The sequence below is a fragment of the Aegilops tauschii genome, chromosome 2 (assembly GCF_002575655.3).
Source record: "Aegilops tauschii subsp. strangulata cultivar AL8/78 chromosome 2, Aet v6.0, whole genome shotgun sequence".
In the NCBI taxonomy this organism is placed as follows: domain Eukaryota; kingdom Viridiplantae; phylum Streptophyta; class Magnoliopsida; order Poales; family Poaceae; genus Aegilops; species Aegilops tauschii.
In genome coordinates this window covers 526,614,080-526,624,594 of record NC_053036.3, presented here as the reverse complement: position 1 = coordinate 526,624,594, position 10,515 = coordinate 526,614,080, and positions in this window count along the sequence as shown.

The following is a 10,515-nucleotide window of genomic DNA, read 5'->3' as shown; positions in this document are numbered from 1 at the left end:
GGAAAAAAGGTTAACTCGGTACATCAGAAGAGGGTCGGTTCACACCTAACTTATGTAGTCTCCTCTCTGTATGACGACTAGATCTATGTACGCAAATTGACCATATGCTACTCTCAGATATTCCGATTCTAAAAAACTCTCAGATATTCCTGATTCTTTTAAGCTTTTCATTTCAATCGCGTACTGGTCACGGGCATTGCAGATGCATCAAGTCGGGATGCATGTTCAGAGAGGTGTACGAACCAACGCTGAAAGAAAAACGCCATCAAGGTGGAAATGATAGGGTCAAAGTTTATGAATTGTTTTAAACACATGACAGACGTAGATGCCCATACATACACAGATATGCTCATATCCCTATGAACGCACATCCTGGCCCTATGAGCATCTCCGAGAGACTGAGCCGAGACATCATTTTGAGATTGACGAAGTTGCCACACATGTCTTCGTAGTCGACATGAACATCTCCTCCCACTGAAAGTCTTGCTGCGCCAAGTGCCATCCCCTCCCTCGGGCGTCCACTTAGTTACACGGAGGTGCGGTGCGAGCCCGGCTATCTAAGCGCAGAGCATGGGCGTTCGACATGGAGGATCGTGTCGTTCTCTATGTGCACAATGGTCTGCACTATGTTTTCCAAAGAAATGACTACATGGTGGTCTATATCTCATGTGAGAACAACGATACATCATTTTTAATATATCAATTAGAAAATCCCAGGCAATGGTTCATAAGGCCTCCGACTTGCTAGCCAGCACACTGTCGTCATATTGGCTTCCCTAGGGTAGTGATTAAACTTAACAATATTGAAATTGCGACATAAAAAAGATGCATCCCTAAAAAATAGCCGCCTCCGTCTGAGGGCATTGCCGACACTTTGCATCACCTGGATCAATTTCATGCAATCGGCTTCAACCACCTGATGGTTGTAGCCAACCTTTCTTGCTAGAACGAGGCCGTCTTGCACAAAAAGAATATAGCAGGAAGAAGTCGTTTGCATATCACAGAGTATTGCTCTAGGTCCCCTGTCTGAATCGAAAACGGCATCCACATACACTCAAAAAAAGACACATCCGTGACATTTTGGGCAGAACGAAAAAAAATTATGTCATACTTATGACACTTCTATGACCATAATTGTGACAAAACACGGTATCATCATAGATGTGGTGGGGTCCTACTTCTATGACAAAAAATCATGACAAAAAATGGGCTTTTCGTCCTGGGCGGGCCGGAGACGCAGCTGCATGACATTCTTTGGGCCGTCCATGACGGGGAAAAACCGTGGTAGAAGCGAGGGCGAGGAAAATATCGGGGTGTTCCCGGTTAGGGTGCGTGGTCGGGGCCGAGCAATGCGTGTTTCTCTCGTACACGCACGCGCGTGGGTGCGAGGCGTTGGGCTCTAACTGAACCCGAGCGATTGCACTGCAGGCTACGCGTTACTGAACCCGAGCGATCGATCGATGGCTGTTAACTGAAGCCGATCGATGCTGCCTCTGGATGAACAGTGAGCGTTGCTGGGGGGTTTGGATGAACAGCTCCCAGTGGGGGTGGATGAACAGGACCCCATGGTGTTGCCTCTGGATGAACAGGACCCCGATCGATCGAGCCGGTTGGGGCTGGATGAACAGGACCCCGTGGAGGGCAGGATGAACAGGACCACCCCGTGGAGGGCAGGATGAACAGTAGACGATGGAGGGCTGGATGAATAGTAGCCCGTGGAGGGGTGGTTGAATAGGAGCATGTGGAGAGGGTTGGTTGAATAGTAGCCGGTGGAGTAGCGCGCGGTGGAGGCTGGATGAACAGGAGCCCGTGGATGAACAGTTGCAGGTGGAGGCTGGAGGAGGTCGACGGTGGATGAACAGTAGCCCATGGAGGCTGGAGGGGGTCGATGGTGGAGATGAACAGTATCCCGTGGAGTCCCATTTTGCGGTACGCCACACCCCTCCCGATGAACAGGACCCCCGTTTCGACCGTAGCGCTCCAACACAAGTCCGTTTCCTCCGTTTTGCGGTACGCCACGCCCCTCCCGATCAACAGGACCCCCGTTTCGACCGTAGGAGGTCCGTTTCCTCCGTTTTGCGGTACGCCAGACCCCTCCCAATGAACAGGATCCCATTTCGAACGTGGCCGGTCGAACACAAGGCCATTTCCTCCATTCTGCGGTACGCCGGGCCTCGTTTCCATCGGCTATTCCGTCCAAGCCCTCCTGATGAACACGACGACGCATTCCGTTCCGACCCAGCCGGTTGGCTCCCCATGAACACGACGACGATGTTGTTTCTCCGTTCCGACCCAGCCATGTACATGAGCCCTGGCCGTACGTACGCGCGAGTAGGCGTTCGAGACCCTGCCCCTATGTACGTATGTGGCCGTATTTTCTTTCTTGCACACTGGCCATTTTACGTACATGTACACGCTACGTGTGTGCCTCTACTACGACACGTGAGCGCTCTACATCAACCAGTATGTACGTACACGTTCGCGACTAGAATGACAACGCTACGTACGCTTCGACTAGGTGGGTCCCGACTGTCAGGCACTTCCTTGCCTGCGAAGATGTAGCTCGTGGGTCCCAGCAGTCAGGGGCGAATCGTTTTTTTTCCTGGACGCACTACCTTGCGTGCGAAGATGTAGCTGGTGGGTCCCAGCAGTCAGGGGGAAACTTTATTTCGCGAAATACGGTGGCCCGTCCGGTCGGTCCCCGCTGTCAGGTGGAGGAATAATTATTTTGCGCGTAATAAGGAGGCACTTCCTTGCTGCGGCCGTGGACCCAGCTGTCAGCCTCTCCACGTACAGTCCATGTCCGATGGAAGCCGTTCCTTGACCACGTTGACCACGCCGCGCCGAGAGCACCAGGGCGGTGGACGACGGCGAGGCCTAGGAAGGGGACGACACGGAGCCGGGGAAGACAAGGCAGTGGATGCCCACGCGTAGAGGAGTATGAGGGTTCACTGGTTCGCTGCGGTGTGAGGCTGCCGTCACCACAGAATAACAGGGGGTGTGGGCGAGTAGAGGGATGGCTTGGCTGGCGGTGGGAGTAGTAGGGGGCGGTGAGGCCTCCGCCGCATCGCAGCCGGCCACGAGAGGCAGGAGCACGAGGCACGACCGGCGCTGGTTTTGGCGGCTGGAGCAAGAAGACCAGAGGTTGAAGAAGCACTACGGCCGTTGGATGGACATCGTACGGTCACTGGAGCTAGAATCGTGCATATTGACTAAGTTGACAAAGCCCTCCGTCCCTGTCAACTTAGTAGGCCCACAAGTTAGCCTGCCACTATACTGGGTCCCAGCTAGCAGGGGAAGTATTCATTTTTTTGTGCGTAATAAGGAGGCACTTCCTTGCGTGTGAAAATATAGCTGGTGGGTCCAAGCTGTCAGCGGCGGTAACGTTTTTTCACAAAATACAGAGGCCCTTTCGGTGGGTCCCAGATGTCAGGTGGAGGAATCATTATTTTGCGCGTAATAAGGTGGCATTTCCTTGCCTGCGGCCGTGGACCCAGCTGTCAGCCTCTCCACGTACAGTCCACTTCAGATGCATGTTGGTCGTTGACCACGTTGACTAGGCCGCGCCGAGAGCACCAGGGCGGTGGACAACGGCGAGGCCTAGGAAGGGAACAACACAGAGGCAGGGAAGACTCGGCAGTTGTTTCCCACGCGGAGGGGAGTACGACTGTACGAGGGTTTACTGGTTCGTCTGCCATCGCCGGAGAATAACAGCAGGTGTGGGTGAGTAGAGGGATGGCTAGGCTAGCGATGGGAGTATGGTGGGGCGGTGAGGCCTGCGCGGTAGCACAGCCGGCCGTGGGGAGGAGAGAGCAGGCAGTCCCGCCGGCGCTTGTTTGAGCGGTTGGAGCAGGAAGACCAAAGATTGAAGAAGCACGACGGTCGTTGGATGGACATTCAACAGTCACTTCTTGTGCGTCAACCTTTTTTAGGAAAGCCTCAAATCTGTGGAAAACATCATACAGCCCATCTGCCATTATATCTAATAATTTACAGCCCATTTGCTAATTCTTAAGGTTTTTATTGGAGCCCATATTCTTTTTGTTAGCATTACAGCCCATATTGTGGCCACGGTTAAAAAACTATATGAAATTTTGCATATTTCGGTGCGGTCCGAACTGTTTTTAATCCCGAAATTTCGAGTCACATTCAAACTGATTTTAAAAATAAATGTATATCAATATAAAATCCAACAAACTGTCGACGCATAAAAATCAATGCAATTTAAAATCTCGAAATGAAAAAAAAAAGAAATTTGAAACTAATTGCCGGTTTGATGTGTTTTAAAAATGTACAGCCCATTTCTCATTACTGATAGGCCATTTTCTCGGCCAGCCGAATGAAGCTCTCCTCGTCTTGAAAGATTTGCAGCCCAACAGGCCTGACAAAGCGACTTACTTGGCAAATCACAAAAAACTGGGCTGTGGCCATGGACCCAGCTGTCAGCCTCTCCACGTACAGTACTCTTCCGATGGAAGTCGGTCATTGACCACATTAACCGCGCCGCGCCGAGACCACCAAGGCGGTGGACGACGGCGAGGCCTAGGAAGGGGACGACACGGAGCCGGGGAAGACGCAGTAGTGGATGCCCACACGGAGAGGATTACGAGGGTTCACTGGTTCGGCTGCGGTGTGAGGCTGCCGTCGCCGCAGAATAACAGGGGGTGTTGGTGAGTGGAGGGATGGCCTGGCCAGCGGTGGGAGTAGTATGGGGCGGTGAGGCCTCCGCAGCAGCACATCCGGCCACGGGAGGCAGGAGCAGGCGGCATGTGTTGGGGAACGTAGTAATTTCAAAAAAATTCCTACGCACACGCAAGATCATGATGATGCATAGCAACGAGAGGGGAGAGTGTTGTCCATGTACCCTCATAGACCGAAAGCGGAAGCATTAACACAACGTGGTTGATGTAGTCGTACGTCTTCACGATCCGACCGATCAAGTACCGAACGCACGGCACCTCCGAGTTCAGCACACGTTCAGGTCGATGACGTCCCTCGAACTCCGATCCAGCCGAGTGTTGAGGGAGAGTTTCGTCAGCACGACAGCGTGGTGACGATGATGATGTTCTACCGACACAGGGCTTCGCCTAAGCACTGCTACGATATTATCAAGGTGTAATATGGTGGAGGGGGGCACCGCACACAGCTAAGAGATCAATGATCAATTGCTGTGTCTATGGGGTGCCCCCTGCCCCCGTATATAAAGGAGCAAGGGGGGAGGCGGCCGGCCTAGGAGGAGGGCGCGCCAAGGGGGGAGTCCTACTCCCACCGGGAGTAGGACTCCTCCTTTCCTTGTTGGAGTAGGAAAAGGGAAGGGAGAAGGAGAAAGAAGGAAGGGGGGAGTCCTACTCCCACCGGGAGTAGGACTCCTCCTTTCCTTGTTGGAGTAGGAAAAGGGAAGGCAGAAGGAGAAAGAAGGAAGGGGGCGCCCCCCTCCCTAGTCCAATTCGGACTAGTCCATGGGGAGGGGTGCGGCCACCCTTTGGGGCCTTTCTCTCCTTTCCCGTATGGCCCATTAAGGCCCAATATGAATTCCCGTAACTCTCCGGTACTCCGAAAAATACCCGAATCACTCGGAACCTTTCCGATGTCCGAATATAGTCGTCCAATGTATCGATCTTTACGTCTCGACCATTTCGAGACTCCTCGTCAAGTCCCTGATCTCATCCGGGACTCCAAACTCCTTCGGTACATCAAAACATATAAACTCATAATATAACTGTCATCGTAACGTTAAGCGTGCGGACCCTACGGGTTCGAGAACTATGTAGACATGACCGAGACACCTCTCCGGTCAATAACCAATAGCGGAACCTGGATGCTCATATTGGCTCCCACATATTCTACGAAGATCTTTATCGGTCAAACCGCATAACAACATACGTTGTTCCCTTTGTCACCGGTATGTTACTTGCCCGAGATTCGATCGTCGGTATCTCAATACCTAGTTCATTCTCGTTACCGGCAAGTCTCTTTACTCGTTCCGTAATACATCATCCCGCAACTAACTCATTAGTTACAATGCTTGCAAGGCTTATAGTGATGTGCATTACTGAGTGGGCCCAGAGATACCTCTCCGACAATCGGAGTGACAAATCCTAATCTTGAAATACGCCAACCCAACAAGTACCTTTGGAAGCACCTGTAGAACACCTTTATAATCACCAAGTTACATTGTGACATTTGGTAGCACACAAATTGTTCCTCCGGTAAACGGGAGTTGCATAATCTCATAGTCATAGGAACATGTATAAGTCATGAAGAAAGCAATAGCAACATACTAAACGATCGAGTGCTAAGCTAACGGAATGGGTCAAGTCAATCACATCATTCTCCTAATGATGTGATCCCGTTAATCAAATGACAACTCATGTCTATGGCTAGGAAATATAACCATCTTTGATCAACGAGCTAGTCAAGTAGAGGCATACTAGTGACACTCTGTTTGTCTATGTATTCACACATGTATCAATTTTCCGGTTAATACAATTCTAGCATGAATAATAAACATTTCTCATGATATAAGGAAATAAATAATAACTTTATTATTGCCTCTAGGGCATATTTCCTTCAGCACGACCGCCGCTGCTTTGGGCGGCTAGAGCAAGAAGACCAGAGGTTGAAGAAGCACTAAGGCCGTTGGATGGACATCGTACGGTCACTGGAGCTAGAATCGCTCATATTGACTAAGTAGACAAAGCCCTCCGTCCCCGTCAACTTAGTAGGCCCACAAGTCAGCCTCCCACTATGGTGGGTCCCAGCTGGCAGGGGGTATTCATTTTTTTGTGCGCAATAAGGAGGCACTTCCTTGCGTGCGAAGATATAGTTGGTGCGTCCGACCTGTCAGCGGAGGGAATGTTTTTTTCATGAAATACGGAGGCCCTTCCGGCGGGTCCTAGATGTCAGGTGGAGGAATCACTATTTTGCGTGTAATAAGGAGGCATTTCCTTGTGTGCGGACGTGGACCCAGCTGTTAGTCTCTCCACGTACAGTCCACTTCCGATGGATGTCGTTCGTTGACCACATTGACCACGCCGCGCCGAGAGCACCAGGGTGGTGGACGACAGTGAGGCCTACAAAGGGAACGACACAGAGCCAGGGAAGACACGGCAGTGGCTGCCCACGCGGTGGAGAGTATGAGGGTTGACTGGTTCGGCTGCCGTCGCCGGAAAATAACAGGAGGTGTGGGTGAGTGGAGGGATAGACAGGCCAGGGATGCAAGTATATGATGGGGCCGTGAGGCCTCCCCAGCAGCACAGCCGGCCATGGGAGGCGGGAGCAGGCGGTTCCGACTTCGCTGGTTTGGGGGGCTGGGGCAGGAAGATCAGAGACTGAAGGAGCACGATTGCCGTTAGATTGACATCTAATGGTCTGACGCTGGTAGAGTCGATTGTTGACTAAGTTTATTTTTTGATAAACCTTGTGTACGCATGAACTTAGTAGGCCCACGAGTCAGCTTCCAAATCCGTGGCAAACAACATAGAGCCCATTTGCTATTTTTTAATAATTTGCAGCCCATTTGCTAATTCTTAAGTAATTTATTACAGCCCATTTTCTGCCCAGGACCACGGTCAAAAAGTTCAACCTTATTTTGCATATTTCGGTGGAGTCCGAACTTTTGTAATCCCGAAATGATAAAAAAAAATTTAAGAACTTATTGATTTGCCAAAAAATCGTTTTGTTTTTGTAAGCAAATAAGACGTGGGACAATTGAGTTAGTTTAAGGGAAAACCAGTGGTAAAAAAATCAGCGCTGGGAGGGAAAACAACAACAAAAATAAGGATGTAAATATGAAAAGTGAATTTTATGTATTTTCAATATAATGATACGTGTATATGAACTAGTAAAACTATAGGTAGAGATTAGAAAACGGATGTAGGACATGCGTTTCAAGAGGAAAATAGAACTGGGCTGTGTGTTTGATTCAGTAAAAAAAGTGCCTGCGGATGTTGTAAGACAAAATATAACTAACGCTGGCGGGCTAGAGGCCAGTAGATACCTGCTGGATCTTTGTGCCCCGTTGTCGTCATGGGCTGGGCCTGTTAAAAACAAAACCAAGCCTGGGCAGTCTACAGCCCAGCTGAAACTTGCTCGACCTGAAAAAACAATATACGTGCTCAATAAATGAGAGAATTCTGCAAGTACAGACTGATAACTGGGATGCAGCAGGGATATTGTTTTCTCATTGTGATAATAAGAGCATGCACTTGTTTCGAAAAATTTGGAGAACTGGGAATTCGAACTGCAGGTGCTTATGCTACCCATCAAATAAAAATCAGGTGCCTGAAAATTTGTTTCGAAACAAATGATTCAGCTTTATATCCACGTCGACCCTCGGCATGATGGTTGGAAGCAAATGACAAGTTCATACCAAAAGATCGTTAACAACAATACCAACATGCGGACGACAAGGTAGTACAAGTACCAATACCAAATTAACTTATAATCTTTTTACTCCTGGCCCTAGTGTTCGTCTGGTAGAAAATCTTGCAGAGGACCAGCTCCCGCTCCTTCTCTTGCTCCAGGTCCCCGAGGTGGTACTGGTGCATCACCCAGTTGGTCCTCTGCTGGTCGAAGTTCTTGTTGGTGTGCAGCACCAGAACCTTTTTGCTGCCCATCTGCCGGCCGTTGACCATCACCGGCAAGGTATTGCCGGTGTTGTGCCACATCGCGTGCATGCCGCACTCCGACTTTATCTTGCGACGTGTCCACGTGCCCCTTTTGAACGCCCTGGAATTGCGCTGGAAGAAATGCTTGCTTAGGCCACTCAGTGTGATACCTGTAGTATTGTCGAATACAGGTTTTAGTGTACGTAGTTGGCATTTTCATAACATCTTTGGCATGTTGCAGTCACTTGTTTCACTTTTTATTAACTATCAAATTGTAATTGCTTCACCAGGTCTGCGTCTAAAAAGAAAAATAGAGCTATAAACAAAGGAATATGTTTGTGCAAGTAGACGGCCGATCGGTGTCTTACCTGGAAGTTTCTCAGGATGGGTGTAGCATATGCCGTGCTCGCTGTCGATGGTTGGTATGAACAAATCGATGAGAGGGTCAGATCTCGCGCTGCCAGCACTCACTTTGGCCTCAAGGTGCTCAATCAGCTCCTGATCCGTGGGATCGAACTTGACGCCAGCCGGCAGCACCGGCCAATCCTTCTTCGACTTGCATGGGTTAATTCCAGTTATATGGTACTCAATGTATGATCAATCGACTGTTTTAAGTGAATGATGAAAGATTTGGACAGATAAGTGGTACTCCAAATCTAAAGTCCAGAATACCCGAACACGCAGCCGGGATTCTTGTGTCACCTCACGCGCAGTGTGTTGTCACGTCAATTCAATGTGTGGACATGATGAATAATTTGACCGACGTATACTAGTACTACTACTGTACTACTTACTAGTCGTATTTAGTGTCACATTTTAACCATAGGTTTAACTAACAAGTACGCACTTGAAACCTAAGTGATATATATATATACTGCACAGCATCTCCATCATCATTATCAGTACATCCTGCGCAGGTGAGTTAGGATGCACTTGATCCCAGAAAGGTATCTATCCTTCAAACCAGAGGAGTGCTTCAAACTAACAACAGTACATAATATCCAACAAAAGAGGGTCGTGCTACAGCAGCAGAATACATGGCTCAGTCTACATATCAGTACGAATCAAGTTGTGCATATTTGCTGTTGGCATGAACCACATCGCCGCATGTCGGGTTTGCAAAAGCCATCTATCGCATGGAAGCTTTATGCCTTTCACACACTGAAGATTATCTCGTAACAAGCTGTGTCGACGAATCTCTGGATATGGTGATTCATGAAACCCATGGTATGATGTGTAAACACAGTCCCCCTGACGAATGGAAGTTGCATAGCACGGTAATCATCGCCGGTGATATGATCGATGATTGGTTGGGTGATCGGATAATTGAGCCCGAGGAACATGGAGTGGTTGCCAAGGATGTAAACCCGCCTCCAGTTGAATATGCCTGGCCCAACGGAGCTGGGATCTTTCTCGAACACGAAGCAGCCATAGCCATCAATGTCACGAACGCCCCAGGCATTGTACTGCATGTGGTTTTATGAAATGGTTTGATCAATTTGGTATGTGCAAATGAGCATCAAATGACCACCATCAGCTGAACGAGAGATAAACCACCACCCATCGGCTAGTATGATTCCAGGTCCTGGAATCATGAAGGCCAGCGCATTTGCGTCTGCTGCAACAATTCAAATTGGAGACCAAAAGGACAAAAATAAACAATCATGTTCAGAGTATGTGTGGAATTAAGATTATTATAACAGTGACACATATCGTAGAGAGAGAATTGCAATGCCGTGGTCATAATCATAGCCCAAGTTAAAAAAATAAGCCAATGGCTTTCATATTCTAGCAATATCATGGTTCAAACATCATGTAACAATGAGAGGAAAACAGATATGACAGGGCCTACTCATATTCTACCATAGCACTTACTACAGTTATCATATCAACTCTAAGCAATAAC